Source organism: Melospiza melodia, chromosome 3, assembly GCF_035770615.1.
Source record: "Melospiza melodia melodia isolate bMelMel2 chromosome 3, bMelMel2.pri, whole genome shotgun sequence".
Taxonomy (NCBI): Eukaryota; Metazoa; Chordata; class Aves; order Passeriformes; family Passerellidae; genus Melospiza; species Melospiza melodia.
Window position 1 is genome coordinate 122,745,326 of NC_086196.1, and position 24,333 is coordinate 122,769,658.

At 38.4% G+C, this 24,333-nt stretch overlaps 1 long non-coding RNA gene across 3 annotated transcripts in view; it reads left to right on the forward strand.

The window, feature by feature from the left end:
- Nucleotides 1-24,091, forward strand: part of LOC134416383 (uncharacterized) — a 52,430-nt gene extending 28,339 nt beyond the window's left edge. The window contains exons 3-6 of one of the 3 annotated variants that reach the window (XR_010027256.1): nucleotides 16,541-16,599; nucleotides 19,775-20,619; nucleotides 21,426-21,578; nucleotides 22,312-24,091. This is a non-coding gene — a long non-coding RNA (uncharacterized LOC134416383). Of the gene's footprint in view, nucleotides 1-16,540; nucleotides 16,600-19,774; nucleotides 21,579-22,311 lie in introns of all 3 variants that reach the window. The other 2 variants (XR_010027255.1, XR_010027254.1) reach the window with 2 other exon arrangements.
- Nucleotides 24,092-24,333: the final 242 nt, after the last annotated feature.

The following is a 24,333-nucleotide window of genomic DNA, read 5'->3' on the forward strand; positions in this document are numbered from 1 at the left end:
AAATGGTATATTTAGAATTATAAAATTATCTTTGAAGTGGACAATTAATAATGGAAAACAAAAATTCTATGCTGGAAAACTACTAGAGATTTTCATTTACAGTAAAGTGTTTTATTGTGTGACATTGGAAGCATAAGGATTGTGATTAATGGGAGAGCAGAATTATGCAGCATCTCTCAAGCAAGGCACAATCTCACACCATCTCTGGTGAGGATTAGGTGTTTATTACAGGTCTACTAGGGTCTTTACCAAAGACAAGGAAAGGTCTTTTTCCCCTAAGTCATTCCTGTATTGACTTAGAACCTTGAATGGATCTGAACTGAACTGTATTGAATTGAACTGAACTGGACTTAGAACTACATAGGAAACAGAGAGAGTCTGGAGAGTAGTGGAATGGGTTTAAAACTTCTGAACTCCAAAACATTTTTGAATGGGCATATCTTGCAGTCATTAAGTTTTAATACAGGAACAAAATATTATATAATTCTGTACTACTTGATTGTGTATTTTAATAGCTATGTATATCCACATGTATAGAAGTACAGGATACCAGTAGGTCAGAGGTATCTTAATACTTTGAATTTTAAGACACTTTTTAATTTACATATATTTCTTTATATTTGTTTATTTGGGCAAGGAAAACCTGTTGCTTTTACATTAAATCTGAAAAACATGCAGACAATGAGCTGATCATTTTTGTGGAATGAATGTGAAAAATCCTTTTTTTCTGTTTACATAGAATGTAAACAAATGAAGAAACCAACCCACCTCCCCTCTTTTGATGTCTTCTTTGCTTTCATTATCTAGCCTTTGACGTACTGAAGTAACTTTCCATAGGTTTTATTACTTCAGAGGCAAATTTTGCCTTTCATTTCCATTGTAGTTCAAATGTTATTAAGGTTATGTGGCCCATCTCCTTGCCCCTTCCAGATCAACTTCACAATTTCACAGAAAATTCCTTCACAACTGGTCTTTGAAGGAGTATTAGGTGCAGAATCCACTTGTTAATGCTTCCCTCAAGCAGTTGCTAACACTATTGCAGTCTTTGAGTTTCAGTAGCATTTGTAGTGCAGGTTAGAATGAGGATTATTTTGACATAGGGGCCATCATAGGGGCCATGAGTCATTTTTTTGTGCTAAACTTAGATATGCATGGACCTGACCTTGTCTAATATTGCTTTTTTTTTTTTTTCAGGAGTTTTTACATTCTAGCAAGCTCTTGTAATTTTGGATGTTCTTTTGTACAAAGAAACTTGCTGTTCCTTAACTATTGTTAAGTTTCCAAGAAACTAAATACAGAAGCCAGTGGTGACTATATGTTTTATATTGTGACAGAAAACAAAAAGAAGCCTGGAACATTGTGTGAGGAGTCTCTGACAGGAAACGTTCAAATCAGGATTTTAGTTAAGATTGGAGAAGTATTTTTGAGATCAGTCTTGCAGGTAGCTCCCATTCTGTGATATCATTGGTGTCATAGAGGCAGGTGTTGGTGTCACAGAGCAGGTGCCCTGTGCAGAAGTGATGAAATTAAGCTGACTGTGTTGGGTTAGGCTCCTGGTGTGCCTATCTCAGGCATCCTGGCTGCTTAGAAGTATCTGATTCATGGTTCCAAAGCAGCTTTTAGAGTAATCATCTCTGAAACATGTATTTCATCAATATCAGGTCCACAGCCCCAGGTGTTTAGCTTTACCAACCTACTCCTACTGTGCACCACTGCTTACTATTTGTAAAAGCAGAGGGCTGTCATCCAACAGTGGCCATTGTAACAACAGAGAAATGTGCAAGTCTGAAGGCGCTGCCAGCCATGTTGCTGTGCAAAAGGAGGAAGCAAATTTTTGGTAGCCCCATTACTTGGACTACCTGAACCATGAGTCTGTGTTTCTCAGTTTTACTATAAAAGTTTAGGGACCATGATCACTGGTTAAAGTGTGATAGCTGTATAAGTGTTTGAATGCTGCTGTTAGTATAAAAAAAAAATTCTCACTAGAATAATGTAGATTAGATGTAGATCCTTAATTTGTAAATGCATCCCTTGAAATACTGTGACATACATTTCAAAAGCACAAAATAATAAGTAAATGAATATTTGCAGGTCTGAGAGGCTGTTACTAAATATAATAAGAAAAGTACATGTATTTGTTACAGCCCTCTAGTTATGTACACTTATCAGATGACTGCCACACTAATTAGAAAATCAGAACATCTAGGAGGTCATTAAGGTAAAGCTTTTCTCAGGGTATGATTCTTTCTACAAAGTGCTGTCTAGGTATTTATATAGTCCAGTTTAAAATTACTTAAAGTCTTCCAGATTTCACACCAGGACATTGCTTTGTAATTGAATGCATATCATTCTGAGATTGCTTTACAAGTGATTGGCACTCTTCAGAATGTATTTATAACACAGCTCTGGTACAACAAACAAGTGTACCCAAATTAGATCCCGAGGAAGCTAATTTTCTTTCCCTGCCACTGCAGTACATCTGTAATTCTCCTCACTATTGACACAGTGTTGTTATGCTCAGGCATATAGCTCTTAAAACCTTATAATTCACCTGTAACCTGTGTTTTATTCTTTTCTTCCTCCTAACTGCCTCCATGTAAAATCTTTATGTCCAATGTGTGTGTGCTTTGACTCCAGACTCAACTGCATGAGGTATCTACAGAGCATTACAATTGGTGAAGATATGGAAAGAGGCATGTTTTTCTGTTAAGGAAGACTTTTTTTCTGTCCAACTTGTAGTGAAAATGCAGCATGGTTTATGTTGCTGAGATGAACCAAAAAACTATTAGATGTTGTCTTGCCACACAGAAGAATACAGCAAAATTTCTCTTACATTTGCAAGCTCTGCAAGGATCAAGGATTAGGAAGAGGCATTTGAAATGTTCAAGCATTAAAATATCTTGAGGAATTTTATAGAGGTGGGTATCAAATAAATGCCTCTCTAGGCTAAGTGACCACATATGGTGGTTGTGACAATGGGATCCTGCTCCTTGGTCCAGCTTTCATGTTTCAAGTGTTCCAGTTTGCATATAGGAAGTAATGACATGTTCTTGCTGTAAACATGAATGAATCCTTCTTAATTATCTAGAAGCAGAAAATATTCTGTGTCTTTGTCAGAATTTTCTTACATCCTCCTAACATAGCTATTAAACCATACATAGCAAGAAAGCACATCAGTTCTGCTGCTCCTGCAGCTTGATGTGTCCTGGACCCAAAGAAAGCAGTATGCAGAGCTCAGAATGCCACAGGGGAACAGGCTAATAGTAGTGCTGCAGGAAACCTTAGGAAAAACAAATACATTTTGTCAAAATATCTCACAAAGTGACTGGATAATTAAAATAATAGAATACCGAAGCAGCTTTACAGTCATTGCTGGTGCATTGGTTGTAGGTTGACCTTGATGGGTTGCACAGGGTTTGTGTGGGCAAGTTTTCAAAGTTTGGGGACCGCAGAGGTGTCTCGTGTGAGAAGCTGCCAAACAGTTCTCTTCATGCCTAGCAGAGCCAGGTTCAGCCAAGTCCAGGACAGATCCTGCTCTGGCCAAGGCTGAGCCAATTAGGATGATAGTAATGTCTCTATGATGGTATGTTTAAGAAGGAAATGAAAGTTATTGCACAGATTTAATTGTGGCCAGAAAAAAAGCAGGATGAGAATATGTGAGAGGAGCAGCTCTGCAGACTCCAAGGTCAGAGCAGGAGGGGCAGGAGGTGCTGCAGGTACCAGAGTTGAGATTGCCCTGCATCCCATGGTGCAGATGGTGGTGAGGCAGCTTTGTCCCTGCAGCCCATGGAGTTTCACAGGGGATGCAGAGATCCACCTGCAAACCAAATGGGAAACCATGCTGGAGCAGGCTCCTGGCAGGGACTACGCACCTGTGGACAGGGAAGCCCACGCTGGAGCAGATTTCTTGGTAGAACTTGTGGCCCTGTCATGGACCCAATCTGGCCAGGCTGTGCCTGAAGGACTTCACCCCATGGAAGAGTGACCCACATCACAGCAGTTCTTAGAGAATGGTTGCCTGTGGGATAGACTCATGATTGAGGAGTCTGTGCAGGACTGTCTGCTGTGGGAGGGACCCCACAGTGGAGCAGGGGAACTGTTCCTTTCCCAGAATCATAGGAGGAACAATGTGTGATGAACTGACTGTAACTCCCTTTCCCTGTCTACATGCACCATTGGGAAGGAGAAGGCAGAGCTGGGAAGGAGAGAAGGATGGGGGAAAGTGTTTTTAAGATTTGCTTTTACTTCTTATTGTCATGTGTAGGGGGATAGAACATAAGAAAATAAAGATAGTGTAGAAAGTAATCTTACCCTTAAGGAGTTGCAGCTGGGTTAATTATCAAAGATTAGGAACAGGCCTGGGTTTAACAGGCCACAGCTGTAACCAATGAGAAGAAGAGTGCTATAAAAGAGTGGGTTGATTGGTTGAGAAGGGAATTGGAGTCAGTTGGCTGCTTTGTGAAGATGAAAGAGTCAGTGCTCGGAGGAGTAGCCCACAAGAAAACACCAAGAAGTTGTGGAACTTTTGCCAATGGGAGGCAACAGTATGGAACTGCCAAAATAAGATGACAACAGTCATGCTCTGATTTTGTTGGTAATAAATTCAATTAATATTCCTGAATTGAGTGTGTTTTGCCTGTGACAGTATTTGGTGTGTGATCTCTCCTGGCCCTTATCTCAACTTGTGAACCTTTCATTATATTTTCTCTCCCTTGTCCAGTTGTAAAGGGAAATGATAGAGAGGTTTTGCTGGGTGCCTGGCATTCAGCCAGCACCAACCCACTACACAGCTGCCCAGCAAACCACTCTCTTACCCTGCCTTCTCAGCTCGACAGGGGAGAGAAAATAACATGAAAAACAGCTCATAGCTTGAGACAAGGCAATTTACTAAAGTGAAAGGTTTAACATACACAGGCAGAGGAAAAAAAATCCCAAACTTTTATTCTCTACTTCCCATCAGCAAGCCAAGTTTAACCACTTCCTGAGAAGCAGGACTTCAGCATGTGCAGCAGTTACTCCAGAGGGCAAACATCATAAATAATGAATGGCTCCCCTTGCTCCTCCTTGTCTTTAGCTTTCTAAACCAATGTCCTATGGTATGGAATATCCCTTTAGTCAATTGGGGTCAACTCTCTTAGTTGTATCCCTTCCCAACCTCTTTCCTGTCCCCAGCTCACTGATGAAGGGGAGGAATGTTGGACAGTGCTGATGCTGAGGGAGCACTTCTCAGCAGTGGCCAAAACACTGGTGTGTTATCAACACCCTTCTGGCTGCCAGTGCGAGGCACAGCAGGGTGAGAGCTGCTGTGGAGGAAATGAGCTCCTCCTCAGCCAGAGCCATCCAACATCTGTCTTGTGCTGCAGAAACATCTGGTGAGGAGTGTGTGAGCACTACCTGTGTGTAAATGCTGAGTGTAAAAACAAAGCATACTGTTGTCAGACAGAGAAGGGCTGAGAAGCCCCTGTTCTCCATTAGGACCTCAGAAATCCTGGAGCAAAATCTAGGTACATTTCAGCTGGGCTTGATTCTGGAGGTGTAGAGGGTACAGGTGTCCTGGTGCTGACAGTGGGGTGTCTGTGAAGAGATGCCAGGGCTTCCCTGTGCTGGACATAGCTCATTCCAGCCAGCTCCCACTGCTGAGGTGGGGGCACCTTGGGGGAAAGGTGTTCAGGAGAGATGAAAACTTCACGGAGGGAAGAGGAAGGAACAGAAAAAGTGAGAAACAGCAGAGCAAATGCCGAAGTTAGAGAATAAGAAGGAGGAGGTGACGGAAAAATGGTTTCATTTTTGTCTTCGTTTCTTGCTATCCTACCCTTTTGTAATGAGTAAGAAATTAAATTAGTTTTTCCCAAGCTGAGTCTGTTTTGCCTGTGATGGCAATTGCTGAGTGATCCCCCTGTCCTTGTTTCAACCCATGAGGTTTCCATCTGACTTCTTCCCCACTCCTCTGCTGAGGAGGGGACTGATTGACAGAGAAGATGGTGGAGCTCTGCAGCCATCCAAGGTCAGACCACAACCCACCACCCACTGTCGGTGTCCACATGTGATCTTGGCAACTCTTGGTTTGTGTATCTGGGAGTTCAGATATATCCAAAAATATACCTGGGTGTGAGTGAGCGTGAAGTGTTTCAGGAAGAATAAATTGGTTTCCCTGGAAACCATACAAGCTAAATGCTGTCTGCAGTCAAGGTCATGGAGGAAGTGGAGTCTAGATGGGGGAAAGGGCAAAGGTTTACTGTAACATTATGTGTGTTCATGTTATGGCACCTCGGAATTCTTTTTTAATTCATTTAAACATAAAAACTAAATCCTTTGAAGTAAAAAAAATAGAAATTCTTCAGTGAAATGAAATCTCATGCAACCTGCTGTTATAGACTAATTGCTCACAATCAATGAACTCTTATCTTTTTCATTTCAAAATTATTAACACTACTTTGGTTATTAGTGTAATTTGGTGTCATCCTTTTTTCTTTCCAAATTAAAATGCACCATGTTATGCTCTAAAATGAATAAGAAGTTTAATTATTTTTCCAAGGGAAAACATTCAATTTAAGTTTATTCAATACTCCTGTGGAATCCATCAGTATTATCATAAAAAGGCAATTTTGGTGTGTGAGTAAAATAATTGAAAAGTGTGTGGGGTGTGTATGGTTAAAATGCTTAGCTGACAATAAATTTGTGCAAAAATTCATCAGTATCTCATAGTCTATATTCTTTCTTTTAATGAACATTCCCTGTTACTCAGCTTTCCTTTTGCTAAACCATTCCTTGCTTCTGTAATCCTTCAGACACTTATCAGGGACCAGGGTATCTGGTCCCTGAATCTTATTTAGTGAATCATTGTCTCCTTTTTGAATAACAGACAAGGATCCAATACTTAATCCTCTGGTCTCTACCTACTTTTACTTTTTTACTTTGGCTTGTCACAAGAATCACAGATATCTAGTTATCTATTAGCTTCCTTCAAATTTCTTCTGAAAAAAACAATTTTAACCTTCATAATTTTTTGGCTGAGATTAGCCAACTGCTAAACTGGCCTTTTCAAGCAAGTTTATTGAATCATTAGAGATAATGACATTCCTTATCTTCATATGAGCTTTGGGGTGATCTTGTGGACTATTTTGAATGTGACTATTGAATTTTCATAAGTCATATGGTTTTGTTGAATAAATATTCAGAATGCTTGATTTTATTAGAATGCTGAAATTTGAAGCTAATCTTACCTGCTTTTGTATTTTTAAAAGATTACAAGATCTCATTTTCAACTTTATTTTTTCTATTATTGTTGTTGTTATAATTATTATTAATATTATTATATTTAAATTTATGGAAATTTTCAGATTTTATAATCTACACTACCCCACAATGCTTCCTATAGAAAAATGTCTTTATTTGCTCATTTCAGTCTTGGCTGGTTTATGACAGAGAACAACCGGTCTATGGAAGTCAAACATCATTACACTCAATTCTAATTAGTCTGTTCTTCCATTTTCACAGGAATGTACCTCATTCATTTTCATTGTTTGACTGCATCTCACTTTCCTATTTGGTCTTTCAGGATAGTGTCTTTCTGGGTATAAGATTAAATGACTTTTCTTGACCTCTATATTACTTCCAGCTTTCTGATATTTAAATCTGTACTTTCTTCGTTTTGCTAATATATACATCCATTTTGCCACTTCTGGATCCTTGTCAAAACATTGAACTTCCTATAACAGTAATTGCAACTCCCTCTATTTACCATTTTTCAACATTTGCATTCTATAAAATCTAAGCCAGTGAAGCACTTAAGAGCCAAGGGGTAAAACATCTCACCACCATTGTGGTGCTGTACAAAATCTTATGGTTATGCAGTTTCAATTATGCATTTGGACAGTTCACTGAATTTTTCCTTCTGTACTCCCTGCAGCTATAAATTGTCTCAAAGGAGCTGGAAGGGAATCAGAAAAACTTTATTCCATAGAATTAATGGTCATGTTTGTTCAAAAATCTGTAAGTTGGAAACGTCATGAACCTGAAGGTGTCTCTGCCTCTTGTCTAGACCAGCATCACTTTTTCAATATGCATCTCATGATTCTGTTCCTTATCCCTTGAATCATTGCTCTCTGACAACAGTGTCGAGGTGAGACGTAATGATGTGAAGAAAACAGGTGATTTGAATTGTCTTGTATATATAAGTTTCAACTTCCTTGTATTGAAATATCCTTATTTCTTTAAATAATTTTTATCAGAATGGAGCTAAACAGGACTGTTTTTCCAAAGTGGTATTTCTTTGACCAGATAAGAATTTTTTTGCAAGTGAAAGAGACAGAAGATATTTTAGAAAATGATGAGAAAATGAAGACATGGCTAGATATGTGTAAAGTATAGATGAAGTTAAAAATTGTACTGACTAGGTCATTAACCATAATGAGTGTGTTTAGAAAACTAGAGAAGTGTACATTATCTGCATTCCAGCTGTTTCTCAGTGAGGGTGAAGGAAAATGAAACTTCTTCTGGGAAATTTTGTTTCTCTTTTCCTGTGATATGTTTAAAGCACATCTGTTACAAAGTTAAAAAGGATATTATGTCAGAATTGCCAGGAGAAAGATCTGATTGTTCTTTTAATTTTACAGTGACTTCAGGTAAAGTTAGATTCTTTAGCCTAGCTGTAAATGTGTTTTGAGAGAGAATTATATGTTCTGTTCCATTTGTTTGAAAGTTCTTCAGAGACTTACTGTTACAAAAGCAACCTAGAATCACAAGTGCAGTGAGAGATAGGCAAGACATCATACTTCTCATGATTACTACGAAGAAGATCCATAATTGGAGATCTTGCTGTCCTAAGGCTAGTCTGAAAGATTATCATCAACTGCAGGATATACTTGCCTCTGTAACAAGAGCTGGAAGTAGATATGGAAAATGGAAGTATGGTTGGAGTACCAGGGAGGGATGTACAATGATGCTCTGAACATGCTGAAATGGAACTGAAATATAAAATTTCAGATGGAATTACAAATGGAAGTAGGAAGGAAAATAAGTTATGAAGGAGAATATGAAAGGCTCTTAAAGCTGCATCAGAAACAAAAGGAGAACCAAGGAACAATTTTGGCATGTTGGATGGGGTGATTTTTCACTAATGAAGGACACAAAAGAGTTTCTGAAGTCCTTACTACCTTCTTTTACCTTCAGTCCCTGGGACATTATTAAGAAAATTCTCTTGAAAGCCAGTTGAAGACACATAAAGATCAAGAAGGTGGTTTGAAACAATTAGCATTGGTCAGGTAAGGGCACACTCCTGTGCCAATGATTGTGCCCTCTCTGAGAAAATGGCTGGCACTAGGGAGATCAGTGGATGACATTTGCTTTAGTAGTGTCTAGACTTTGGCAGTGTTGCCCATGGCATCATTGCATCCAAGCTGGGGAGATATTTACTAGATGGGCAAATTATAAATATGAAAACTTTGCTGTTCCATTAAGGTTCATGGTTTGAAACCTAACTGGCAACTAATTGTGAATGATGATTCTTGGGTAATACTAAAGTCCATGCTACTTAAGATCTTAATCCAGTCTGCTTAGGGGACAGAATATTTGATCACAAGGTTGATGTGAGATCTCAGAATGGGAGAACTACTTGATACACTGGATGGCAGAGTTTCCTTTCACAGAAACCTTGACATGCTAGAGACAGAGTCCAACAGAAACTCAGTAATTCAGGAAAGACAAAAAGTCCTGATATCTGAGATGGAATAAACTCATGGAACATTACAGCCTGCCAGCCAGGAAGATGCACTGCACAGAAGGATTGTGCAGCCCTGGTGGACAAAACATCTGCATCAATGAAAGCTAACTGCATAGTGTGTTAGTAGCTGTGGAGTCAGCGAGTCAATTATTCCTTTCTCTTTGACACCTTAGGGCATATATATGATATTCTGTGCAGTATTGTTTCTTCCTATACAAAAGGGAGATTGACAAACTTCAGAAAGTCCAATATTTGGTTAAGAAGATGATTAGGAAATGGAGCGTATGATGCAGGAGGTGAAGAAAACTGAATAGGAGTTTTTCAGGTTAGAGAAGAAAAGATCAAGGAAATTATTGCAGTCTACTAAAAGTTAAAGGGGTTTAGAAAAGACATAATCAGACTTCTGACAACCATTCACAGTGAAAGAATAAGAGGCAACAGACACAAATTTTAGCAAAAGACCATCCAGCAGGATACATAAAGAAAAAAAGTCAAAAATCATAGTGAGAGTGATTAAGCATTAGAGCAGTTTTCACAGGGAGGCTGTAGAACTCCATCCTTGGACATATTCAAAGCTTGACTCAACAGGGTCCTGAACTGCCTGACCTAACTTTGTTCATGATCCTGCTTTAAGAAGCCTGTAGGCAAAATGACTTAGAGAGATCCCTTGCAACCCAAAGCATTTTATGTTTCAAAAACATTTCAGGATCATTGTCTACCATTATTTGCAGTGTAGTCAAGCTGCTTGGGTTTTTTTCCTGGGCTCAAATTCATTCAGCTTACCGTCTGGGCCACACTCTGAGATTCTACAAATCCTATTTCCTCCAACTTGATCCACTATTGTGCTTGACTGATGACTTCCACAGTAGCTTTTGTGATAGCTGGTTCTTGTGATACCTGGTAAGCCTGAGTTTTGGATCCTTAGATGTCAATTATACCCCTGCACCCCCAGAAATAAGTGGTCTGAGTGTTAGCCTTTGAGTAACTTGTGTCTTCTCATAAATTTTCATCCTGTCAAATATCTATATACTTATGTATCGGCTTCTGTACTTCCAGATTGAATCATGGTCTGGACTGAGGCTTCGAATCAGGTTACTGCACTGTCTCACCCCTTACTGCACAACTGGATGAACTGGATAAAAATGTGGAATTCTGCTAACTTGTCAAGCTCCTTGCTTTTCTTCTTGCTTTCTGAAAGGCTTCTCTTGCTCACCACGTCTAGGCCAAGCATCCTTAGGGGATACCTTCCTCTGCCTGAGGTTTTATTCTCTATGTCTTTAGAAAACTTTCTATTTCTGAATAGGAAGAGGCAACTTGCATCCCCTGCACACTTCAAAGTAAGTACTGATATTTAAATAATGCTTTTAAGCATTAAGAATAATGCTATAAATTACTACACTTTTATATAACAGTATATACAAATGCAACGTCGGATCACCTTGAACTTTACAACATCAGTTCAGAACTAAATAGAACTAGAAATTATAATTACTCTGTATTTATGTGAATATAAAATAATATAAAATATTATATTAATTATTCTGTTAATATAAATTAAAGCAGGAATACTAAGGTTTAAATATCAGCCAGACTGTAATTCCTGTATGGGAGAATATCTGCTTGGGTTAGTAAAATTAGTGCTTCAGTGACATCAGTCACATGATATATCATTTGTGTGGGTGTTTGTATCAGTTAGTCACTTTTAAATTGATGATAAATTCTAGGTACAACCCTAAACTGAGGTTCTCTTTTCACAGAATCATAGAATCGTAAAATAGTTTGGTTTGGAAAGAACTTTTAAAGGCCATCCAGTCCAATGTTCTTGCAATTAGGAGAGACATCTTCAACTACACCAAGTTTCCCAGATCCTCATTTAAACCTAACTTTGGATATCCTGGTGATGGGGCACCTACCACTTCTGATCAACCTGTTCCAGTGTTGCACCACCCTCATCAGAAAGATTCTTCCTTCTGTCTAGTCTGAATCTACCCTGTTTTGGTTTAGAACCATTATCCTTTGTCTTATTGCAACACTCCCTGACAAACAGCCTGTCTCCAATGAGCCCTGCAGCATTTCTGGAGTTCATAGAATCATAGAATATCCTGGGTTGGAAGGGATGCACAAGGGTCATGCAGTCCAACTCCTGGTCCTGCACAGGACAGCCCCAAGAATCACGCCATGTGACTAATTATTGCCTAAATGTTTCTTGAACACAGGCAGATTTGGTGCCATGACTGTTTCTCTGGGGAGCCTGTTCAGTGCCCAACCTCTGGGTGTGGAATGTTTTCCTGACATTAAACCTAAACCTTCCATGAATCAACATCAGGCCATTCTCTCAACTAGGACCTCTTCAGATTGCAAAAACTGTTCCAAAATTGTTGAGAGGCCTTGTGATGACATAAGCCAGAGATTTGAGACTTCTGAGATGAATTCCATTGAACTCCCAGAGACTCAGAGAAATGCACCTAAGGTAGTAGTTCTTGAAATCAGGATTGACAGGGATTTTTTCATTCTCACAGACATGGCGCCCAGCTCAGGTCTCTGGGACCCCCATAACCCAGCACTGGTGATGAAGAGTGAAGGGAAGAAAGCATTAAACACCTCTGTCTTGTCTGTGTCCCTGTTTGTGAGGTGACCATGCTCATCAAATAACAGGTGCAATCACCTAGTGCAACCACTCCCATTACAGCAGGGTCAGCTAGAGCAAGATTGTTCTGTTAGTATTTTCTGAATATCTTGAAGGATGAAGACACCAAAACCTCTCTGGGAAACCTATTCTAGAATCCAATCAACTTCTAAAAAAATAAAATTAAGATTAATTTCTTGTCTTTCAGTTTGTGCCCAGTGCCCCTTGTTCTGTTACTGGGTACTATGGAAAAGATTCTGGTTCTCTCATCTTCACTTCTTTCTAATCAGGTATTTATTTAATGAGATCCCCCTTAATACTTCTCTTCTGAAGGCTGAACAGTTCCAGCTCCTTGAGTATCCACTCATACATCAGGTGTTCCAATCCTTGATCAGCTCCATGATCCTTCAATACATTTTCTTTAATGTGTACATATTGTTGTACTGGGAATTCCAGAGCTGGACCCATTACTCCAGATGTGAGTGAGGTGCTGAGCAGAGGTAAAGGAGTGCTGGCAGTGTTCTTCCTAATGCAGCTGAGGATACTGTTGACCTTTCTTCCTTCAGAGCACATTACTGGCTTGTTAATTTGATTTTACACTGGGATGCTTAGTTAAGAATTTAATTTATTTAGATATGGTGTCTTACTGATTTGTGATAAAACTCATGAACAATTTCTATTTTTCTTCCAAATTGAAATGAGAGGTCTTAGATGTATGCAGTACTGTTTACAATAGGATGTAATTTTTGTCAGGTTTTTTGGGTATTTTTAAGCTTTCAAATGATGTCAGCATCAGGGGAATTATATAACGTGCATGATCTTAATGAACCATGCACAGACCACAGGTTTGAGCTTTAATGTTTAATATGATGATCTGACAGAGTTTTTATTACTCCATCTGGCTTTGTATTGACATGTTCCTGGATAGGTGCATCTACCTGCAGTAACTGTGAGGGTGGTCACTTTGGTTGTAATGCCAAGTCTTCCTTGCTGAGCAAAGGCACATTGCAGACACATTTCAGAGGAGATGTTTTGGATTGGACAGAATGATATAAATTTCAAACTGGTATCTTTGCTCCTGTCACATAACACATTTTTCTTACATTGCAACATTTATTTATCCTTCACATATCACTCTTATTCCATCACTTGGGAATTCCTTACTACATATAGTAGGAAAATGTATTAAAAAGACAAACTAATGTGCCATTATCTTTCTTTCCTGCATATAACCAATATGAAATGTTTTCTATGTTTCATGAAATCTATATTTATGGATCAGAGTTTTATTTTGCCTTTTTTTTTAAACAGGATACAAAAAAAGGAAACTCTGAGCCCAGTCTTGTCAGTATTTTACTGACAGCATGAAATTGTCTTGTTGTCCCAGAGGTTAATAAGAAAAAAATCTCTTATCAGACATCAAAGAAAATGCAAAATTATCACAACAGAAAGCAATATTCCTTCATTCTTTAATAATAAACAGTGCATGTTGCTACAGGAAACAAATGTACCCAACTGAATAGATAAATCCATAAATAAGAGCTGACTTTTTGCTTTAGCCAAGAAACAAATTGAAAAATATTCCACATATGGCTGAAGCCAAACTGTGTTAGCAATTGGGAGATTTACTGGAAAACACGCTGCTTCTAGTGGTCCTTTAGCCCTATCCACTAACACATTGTGGAAACTTAAAATAGAAAGCAAACCTCTGGTTGGAGAGCTCTCCAATTTAAGACAGGAGCAACACTAAACACTGACAGACAGTATTTTCAGATTAACTTCATAACTAGAAAGAAATCAGAAAATATTAGGATACAATAAGAGGGTTCACAGCCTTTCAGCAGGCCTTAGAGAGAATGTATTGCCTAAATCCAAAATGGTGTTGCTGAGAAACCACTCAGCTGCTACTTAGCTCTGGAATTGCATAAAGTTTGCAAGCCTCTACTTCCTGGTAGTGGGAAATGAGAGGTTTCTCCTGGATGTGTTTTGAAAAAAATGTGTGAGCCCTGATAGTGCTCAAGAATCAAGGTTATAGTTCATAATTTCAGGGAAGGCTTCAATACTATGAATGCTGAGTACATCATGTGTCTTCATAAATTCCTCTGGGTAGAGAGGCAATATGCTGCATGCACTCTGTTCTCAGTGTTTTCTTTTCAGAGACTAGACTGTCTTTTTTCTCTTTTCAGAGACCAGACTGCTTCATATTGCATTTGGAGGGCAGCAAAATGCCTTCCCCAGGCCTGTTCAAATTTGCCAAACTCCTGCTTGGGACTGTCAGTGCTTTTCTTTGGGCAGATGTCTAAATGCCCATCGCTGGGGAATCTCAAGCAGCTTGGGCAAAAGGCAACTCAAAAAGAAACAACTGAATATCTATCATCTGAACCCTAACTCCTTGCTTTATCTTGAATCATCTGAATTCTCAGTGCATACAGGTCTTAATAAGATCTGACTTGTTTTTCTGTCATGAAAAGTCTAATAGATCTTCTTTTTGATTCAAAGATTTTATTTGATTTTAGATTTCTCACTTTGATAAGGCAGTATTACTTGCATTTCATTTTAGTTTGCTGGCATTTTTCCTCTCAGTTCCATTTAGCATCAAAGAAAATACTAAACAAGCTACCAGGAATCATTCTGAACTTTCAATAATAATTGCAAAAAAAGTCTTGTAATGCCAAAAATAAACTAGGACTTCACTTTAGTAGTGCTAATACTTTTTTACCTTTAATAAAAATAAAACATCTGAGCTTTTACATCTAGAAATGTGATAATTAACATTGTTATCACCCAAGAAATAAACAATTGTTTAAGGAAATGGGTGAGAGTGGTTCTCAGTGCTACAGTGCTGAGTCAGTCATGCAGAACTAATTTCCTGGCTGTCTCTGAATGCACATAAAGCTGCTCTGTAGATGCTGCTGACAATGAACTAGTGACTGGAAAAAGGAATCTTAAACACAGTCGCATCTCTTGACTGTTAAAATCCTTTACACAAAGCATGCTGATCTAATGTACTGTAGTAAGCAGTATCTTTTTGTGTTTTTTCCTGCTTGTTAGTAAAAGAAGTTTTAATACCTGAAGCTGTTGCTAAGTAACCAACTGCTTCCAAAATACATACTTTTTGATAATAAAACTGGTTTGTTTTTCTGCTAATTAATATAGCTACACTGGAATTTCAACACTGGTATTGCGTAATGGGAAAAATACCCTAACAATAGAAGATTGTCATGCATAACTGAGGATGTCTCATTCATCCACAAGTCACTTAATCGGAAAATCTGTATTTGAATACAACTGCCCAGCAGTTTAAAAGCAAAATGCAAACAGAAGTAAGATGTCTGTGTGAAAAGGGGCTTCCCCATTTCTTTAACTACATCATGTGGTGCACAAAAAAACCCCTGATGCCTGTCCATAATATATGATATTTAGAACAGGGTCACAGATGTTTTTGCTTTCATAAATAAAATGTGCTTTTTTTGAAATAGTGTTTCAATGCAAAGATGCTCAGAACCAAAAAAATCCAGAAACAATCCACCAAATTAAAAAAGAGATTGCCTTCCTGTACATAGATTAACTAAGACTGCAAGAAAACAGAAGATGCCCACAAGTAGCAATAGTGCTTCTAGCCTAATGTTGATCTAGTGTTATTCTTCAAATGAACTTTAATGGCTGGAAGAAGAAGAAGGTGGGAGGAAAATGCACTCAGATCCAAGTTTGCAGTGTAACAGCCCACACAGGGATGTAAATGAAGATTTGGACACAGGATTTGCTCAGCGAAGCAGAAGGTTTTACTGCCCTCTAGTAAAATGCAGTTACGAAACTGTCTTTTAAAATGTATGCATGCTGAGTAAACCATTTCAGTTATTGTTACTGAAAATGTGATTAGTCGTGGATTGTCATCTCATTGTTTCCATAGTCAAAGAATAAAACATTTATGTTCAATTTAGACTGAATTATTTTTGAATTAAGGAAAATAGCAAAAATGAAGCACAAAAGCAAGGTCTCTGTGGCTGCATCTGCATGAACAAATCCCATCCCAAATTTTCAGCACTGTTATTAGGAAAAGACTAATTTTGCACAGTGTAAAAATTCCTGAGTCCTAACTACAGGGGAACTTACCCTGTCGTTAGGATTGTATCAGCACTGAATTAGCAGCTCAAGAATGAGAATGATTTGTGTCCTTTAATTTCTGCCCACAGCAACTCTGAGAATTAAATGGCAGCAGAACTCTTTACCTAGTGCTACAGAGGACTGGAAGGTAAGTTGCAGGGAAGCTGTAGACATTTAATAGCCTGACACACAGGAAAAAAGAAATGAAATGATGGTGTTGTTGCCATGCCCAAAGCTGCTCCATGCAGTGCTGTGCCGCCGGATTATTCCTAACAAGGATGGCATGAAAGGATGCGTGAGGCTGTCACCGTCAAACGCCTGACACTGATGGCCATTGCTGTAACTGTGTGCACTGTAACTTGTTACCCAGTGCAGCCTCTGCCTCTCAAACAGCAGCAGGAGAAGTGCTCGGGAAAAGGCAACTGCTAACTGCAGCGTCACAAGGTACCTAGTGCATTTCCCCCTGCATCTTGTTTTTCTCTCTTTCTCTCTTTCTTTCTCCCTTTCTTTCTTGCTCTTTCTCCCCCCTCAAATGTAAAGCATAAAACTGGCAGGTTTTTCAGGAGCCACATAGGCCTTCTGGGAAAAATATTTTTTCAATTTTTGACATCAGTCATGAAAAGTACAAATATTCTGTCAATCCTACCACTGCGTTTTTATAAAGGAGTATTCAATCGCCATATATTCTTGTTTATATAGCTTCAGAAATATCCATATACCTGGGGAAAATGAGGCTAGAAATGAAGGCTTCATTCTGAAGTAAATATAAATTAAAATAAACATTAAGAAATAGAAAGAGTTTGTACTCATTCATAGGAAAGATCCAAGTAGTGGGTAATGTAGCTTACTTCTCCTACCTCTTGCCTCCTTCTGCCAAGGACAGAGAATGCCAGGGGCAATATCTTGTGCAAGGACCACCCCAGAGGAGGGACTTTCTACCCTGTGATGCTACCTTTGCATACTCTCTCAAGACTTAACACATAACTTGAATCTAGAAACTCAGTCCTATCTTGTACATTTGTGGTGGTCTGGGACCAAAGAACTGCAGTTGGTTTCCTGACGTCTTCTCTTGAGATCTGCTGAAATGTGGGTGACAAATCAAGCTCTCAAGTGCTCCCATACTTTCTTCTATGTAGGAAGAGATGAAGACAAAACACAGTTTTCAGCATTTTTTTATGAAGGCTCTCAGGTCATTTTCCAGTCCAAATCCATGCATCCCTACTAAAAGAGGTCTGGGAGGGGCTGTGAAAGACAAACTATAATGCAAGCTTCAGAAAAAAGGAGAATAATTTGTACCTCAATCATTGTTGACAAATGCTGACACTAACTAGCCTGTCCTTGAAAACCTCAAATAGCAGCTACTCCAGGTACTCCAAGGTCTTTTCTGTCTTCATTAGGTAAGATCCCTGATGAATCTTTACTTTTAACTGCTCTCCTGTTCACAAGCTACTTGCCTCTTTATCTCATTGACTGAGTCCTACTCCCTTAAAGGCTGTTTTACATTTAACTCTCCTAATGATTTATGCTCTAAAAGAATATGGGGGAAAAATATATTGTTTGAGCTTCCTGGAAATACTAAGCTTACTTTTTAAATTCCCTAGTTAAATTTAAGATATATTTTTGCCCTTTCACTAAACTTTCTTTAATAAGGTAACATAGTCTATTGGTTTTCATTTAAAAATTATTTAGTGTGGGTATTTACAATGAATTGTGAATGTGGCAGGTATTGCATTATGATCATTTGACCTTCCATTGTACATTAGTAGCATTATTTATTAACCTTTTGTTGGTTTATTGTTCTGGTACTGTGAGCATATTTGGGGGTTTGAGCTATGTGAGGGCTTGGTCAGATTTATTTCTGTTGAGCTATGTACAATTAGTACAACAGCCATGTTAGTGCTGTTCCATGTGTATGAAAGAAACTTAGCCTTGTATTAGGCACTTAGATAAAAATACCTTCCATGATTTTAGACAGCTCTATAATCTTATATTTCACCTGAGTTCTGAAAAGACCAAATGTGCAATGGTGAAAAATAAAGACTTCAGAGAGCCCCATAGATAGGTAATACAGCCACAGCTGGCACTATAATCTCCTTTGAGATTCGTGTTAATAGCAGCAAAATATTTTCTTCATAGCTCCATTCCAAAATATGGCCCATATGTCTATGTATAACATGCATTAAAGAAAGAAGCTGCATGCTTTCAGCTGAAAGAATGATGGGTATAAGAATCTTAAGTGAAAAAGTCTCAGACTGTTTTAATTTAAAGTCAGGATGTACTGATGAGGCTTGGATATCTTTATTTATTTAGTTTCAGAAGTTACCATCACTTTTGTATGTGCTTAACCTAATCTGTATTTCTTCCCTTTCCCCCAAATTCTGTAAGTAGAAGAAATAATTATTTTTTTTAATGGAGGAGAGTTTTAAGAAATTCCAGAAATATTTTAAATTACATTGTGAACACAATTTGGCCCATTTATTTCTTGTCCCTGGAGATCTCAGAGTTTCTAAGTCCTCAACAAATCAGGTTGTGTGACAAGGTCATAACTAGATCTTAATAATCTACATTCTATCAACATGTTAAAATTTTCCTATCATGGATCATATGAAATTACAGCCTTTAGAATTTTTTAAGGAAAATAAAAGTGTAAGAAGCTTGCCTCCTGTTTGATGCATAAACCACAGTTTCCTCCCTGCCCATTCAATGTTTGATTTAAATCTTGGCCTCATAAGCCATCTCCTGTGTGAACAATTGATGAGGAAGGCCCTGGAGTGTAAATGGTGAAGTGCATACTCACATCTCTGCAATGCCTGATTTAGACCAGAACAGGGATTTTCAGCCTTTGCTCTGCAGACCCCTGTGGATTTCAGCAAAAAAAACCCAGCAAATAAAAATTCAACTTCCCATATGCTGCTGAAATCTACACACATGTGACATTTCTGAGAGGATCCACATCTCCTTTGGGAAATTTATCCAGGTAAACAAACTGAAAAGGACTGAAAAACTCTGGACTAGAAATTTGGGTTAGTCACTCTGAATGGTTATTTAGTTCTCATGCTGTTTGGAATCTCATGTGTTTTGTTGGGTGAAATGTTTCGCTTCCTAGGAGGGATTATGTATTCACTGAATGGGTGAGGCAAAGTGTGTCTTTGAAGTCTTTGCAAAAATATAGGTATGGAACTATTTAGACAAAGTTGAACAGCTTGAGCAAATGCTTATCTAGAGCTTAGAGGCTGTTTTATTATTTTTACTTCTTTTGCTTTTCTTTTTTTTTTTTTTTTTTTGAATCAATGCTCTACAATAATGAAAAAATCTTCTGCAAGACAAGAGAATGACGAAAATTAAATCTCTTCCAAGAAAATGGTGAGATTAGGCTTTCTGTATATTTATGAATCCTGAAAAAATGCTTGGATGAAATCAGCATCACCAATTCACTCCTGTTGTTCTCCCTCATACTGTGAGTCTTTCCAAATCAGTAGCAAAAATAGGAATGATTGAAACAGTGAAGCTGTGAACATTACAAGATGCACACTCCAACAAACATAAAATGCGTGAGTGCCTGGTGAGCATTAGGAAATCTGTCACTATGAACAATTGAAGATGACAAGTTTAAATAGACCGAGGAATTCCAGTGTTAACTTACTCTGAAACAAAACATTTTCAAAATTTTCATGATCACCTTTTTTTTAAACTGAAGATTAGCTGCATGAAAATAAGTTCATTTAAATTCCTTTTACATAAATGAAAAAAATAAAAGATTCTGCGAAAACTATTAAAAATGGACAGAAGAGCATTTGTGCACTGCTCATTTTCCCTTATTTTTGCTAGAACTTTTAAGAACACCTTTCCATACTTGCAGTCTGGATGACTAATCCAATGTTACAGCCTCTCATGGGGTGCTGACGGTACCTTGGCTAAAAAGTCCTCAGTTTTCTGTTGTTTTCTTGAAAAGAAGAGAATGCTCTATGTTTGAACTGTCTACTGTTTTCATAAATGACTTGTGAGAGTCTTATGTGATTCTGTACTGGAAGAGTTCAAGTCCTGCAGAGACGCCCCATCAGGCAGCTTCAGGAGCACCTACCATGCTGGCTCTCACAGCAAAGTGGCAAGCACGGGGAGCGACCATTAAAAGCATTACAAGCAGTTTGCCTCCAGAGTATTTTGTTCTGTGAGTTGTTTTAGCTGGTTAAATTCTACAGAGAAGAAGATGGGAAATGATAATGAGGGCTAAGGAGAATGGGACTGTCTTGAGATAGTTAATACCCCTCTCAGTAGGCAGATAGATTATCTGAAAGGAGGAACAAAAATTGCATTTTTTGAAAGCAACTCTAAGCTTCAGGGAGCCAGGGAAATTGTTCTCTGTTGTATTTGTGGGCATAGTCTCATCTGTGAGATGTTTAAATATGAGTACCCTTTTAGCACATAACTTCTGCTCATTTAGCTATTTAAATACTTTTGTTGATTTTAGTTTTAAACTTTAATCTAAATGCAGGAAAAGCAGAATACCAAGGAAATCTTTGTAGTGTCTGTGGACATAATAAGGGCAAAGTGTCAGAAAGTAGGTTTCTGTCTTTTGTACAGTGAGTATATTCTAGTATAAAGACTTTGTAAATGACCTGTACACTTTCATATTTCAACTTTCTTACTTATACTGCATGTTAGATGGAAGTGCTAACTTTAAAATTAGTCATCCTAGTGTGCTAAGCACTGCAAAAAGATGGATGTTTTGAACATAACAGGCTTTACATTAAACTCCAGCACAGATTAGATGAATTGTGGAATTATGCCTAATACTCTTAAGGGGTTTTAGTGATCAAACACACAGTAGATTCATGCTGACATTAGGTCTAGCACGTCTAAAAAACACATAACAGACATCCAGCATCCTACAGACCTGCAGTCCTACTGGTTTATGTTTAAATGTTTATGGTGTAAAAATGTTGACTGAAAAAGCCCATTTTTTTTTTTTTATAGTCAACAGTAACTCCAGTGGTGTTTCTGGGCGGTCCTGTCCCTGTGTATTTCACGGACTGCATGATTGCTGTATGTGAGCAAGCATACATACAGCAAGCAATACTACTGCAATACTGTGCAATCTACTGCAATACTGTGTGGCCCTCTTACACTGTAAGTAGGCTGATACTTGGAAATTATACCTATTTGCTAAAAGTATTTTTGCCTTCACCATAGGACATTGGCATGAAGTCTATTATGATAATGTATGAAAGTCTACACATTTTTAATATTCTATTTTTTGCAAGATTTAAATTAATGTGTTTTAAGAACCACTGATTTGCTAGTGTTCACTTACCACTGAGGAATTCTTTACCCCATCTGCAATATGGATTTAATCTCAGGAATTTTATTCTCCTAGACTATTTCATAAGATAAGGAGAGGTATCTAAAGCCCATGGCATTTAAGACAGATAAAGCCCTGCCTGAAATCTCCTGTCTCTGTCCAGGACTAGACTAGTCAGCTGAAGTTAAGTGAGATGAATCTTGTCTACAGTATGGAGGGCAGCTACAGCAGAGCTTTAGCTCCCTCAAGATGGGAAGTATTTCTCATACTTGCAGAGGAATCTGAAACTTTGGTTGCTGCCAGAAGCCACAGTCAATAGTTCATTATGGTTAAGTACAGTGACTAATGAAGAAGCTGGTAAGTTTGAGTTGCAAACAGATCAATTTTAAGCAATGAACTAGGTGTGAGTATTCACAGCAAAGGATGAAAGTAGTAGTCAGACTGCATTAAAAAAATAGCACTGTCTGGTATTGCCATCAATGAATATGTGCATTTTAGACATTTCTGAAGCTTTTTGTTTGTGTTTTTTTTTTTAAATATTTTCTATTTTTCATTCTACAGCCTTACTATGTAGGGTGGAACAAACTGAAAAAACAAATTTGATCTGTGTGGCAAAGTTTTGGTAGCTGGGGGCTGTGTGAGCAGCCTTTGTGGGGAGACATCAGGGACTGCCCTTACATCAGAGAGAGATCCAGCTGGCTCCAAGACAGACCCACCACTAAGTAAAGCTGAACCCATCAGAAACAGCAGGAGCATCTCTGTGGTAGCATATTTAAGAAAGAGAAAAATGCATCCATCAGAAGCTGGAATAGAGGATTGAGAATATGAAAGAGAAACAACTCTGTAGGCCCCAAGGTCAGTGAAGAAAGAGGGGGAGGAGTTAATCCAGGCATACAACTGGAGCTTCTCCTCTCCTACAGCCTGCAGAGAGAGTGTAGTGACCGGTTTTTCCTTGCATCCGATGGATATCCTCTGTGGAGCAAACAGCCACCTGCTGCCTGTAGACAACCCCACATCAGGTGAATAGCCCTTGAAAGCAGCTGTGAGTCATGAAGGGCCTATGCTTGACCTCCTGCCAGGAACTGCAGACTGTGGAGCGGACACCAGACAGGAGAAAGTCTGCTGTCAGACTGTGACCCTGTGCCCAAGGACAGCACTCCACTGCAGGACCCAGGCCGGACCAGTTAGCCTGGGGGAAGGACTAATGTTGGAGAAGTTCATGAAGAACTGTCTCCAATGGGAAATTCCTTGTGATGGAGCAAAGGAAGAGTGTGAGGAGGAAGGAACAGCAAAGATGGAGTGTTATGAACCAACTGCAATTGACCCTTTTCCCCATCCCACTGCACCACTTGAGGTGCAGGAGTTAAAAGAGATGAGAGTGAAGCTGAGCCTAGGAAGAAGGGAAAGGTGGGGGAAATATGGGGCTTTTTAAAAAATTTTGTTCTTATTTCTTATTATTTTATTCTGCCTGGTAATAACTCAAATTTATTTTCCCAAGTCCAGTCTGTTTTCCCTGTGACAATTGGTAAATGATCTCTGTTATCTCTGTCCATGTGTTCTTCATTGTATCTCTGTCCTGTTAAGGAGCAAATGTGATAGAGTGGCTTGGTGGGTGCCTGACAACTGGCCAAGGTCAACCACCACAAAATAATAAAGATTATTTTTTCTGAAGCTGAGACTGTGGAAAATAGGAAGGATACAGAAAAGTAACTCATGAGGGATGAGAACAAAGTCCCCAAAACACTGAGCTTCATCTATGCACTAGGCTATGCAATGTAATTAGAAACGTGATTAATCATGGCTTAGTTACCAGTCTGAATCTGTCCTGATGAAACAAGATTTAAACTTGCAGAAAAATGTCTGTTCATACGATAGGATAGTTAAACTAGGATGAAAAGATAAGAGAGTCCAGTAGAACTTGATGGCATAGACGAATTTCAGACTAATGTAAAAACAGCTCCTAAACAGTTGAAGATATGCAAGGCTTCTTTTTTTAAAATAAATTTCATAATAAATTGTTTAATCAAAAATGACTGTGTTTGTTTCTACTTTTTTTTTCCTTTTTAAGCTTCTCGTATTACTTCTGCATTCACCTGCGTGACTCCTGAATCACTCGGTCTATGTGAGCCGTGGTAGACATGACTGTAGCATTTGAATATTGAAATTGAAACATCTGAATTAAACTTCCCCTTGCAGAAACACTTGTCAGTTACTGAAGTGATCTGTTTCCCCTGTGAACTGATGCATAAGGGATTTTAAACATGTGCCACTGAAGTGCATTTTAAAGGCTGTTTTTTAAAAAACCTTTTGTACAATGCTGAAATCTATTTAACTTTCTCTTAACACTGCTTTGTTGGGCACTTGCCAAAATAAATTTATAATGCAACGTGTTTTATCTGGTTTACTAGTTTGGAATTTTGTCCGTGTCTGCATCGTCAGTATTGATAGAGCTGAGAATTTTCTAGGAAAAAGGTTAAATTCTTAAGGCAATTTCATGGCTTTGATCTTTGTGCAGCAATCCCAGTAACAGAGAGAATAACCACAAAGAGAAATGAGGGTATGCTCCAACAACAACTTCATACT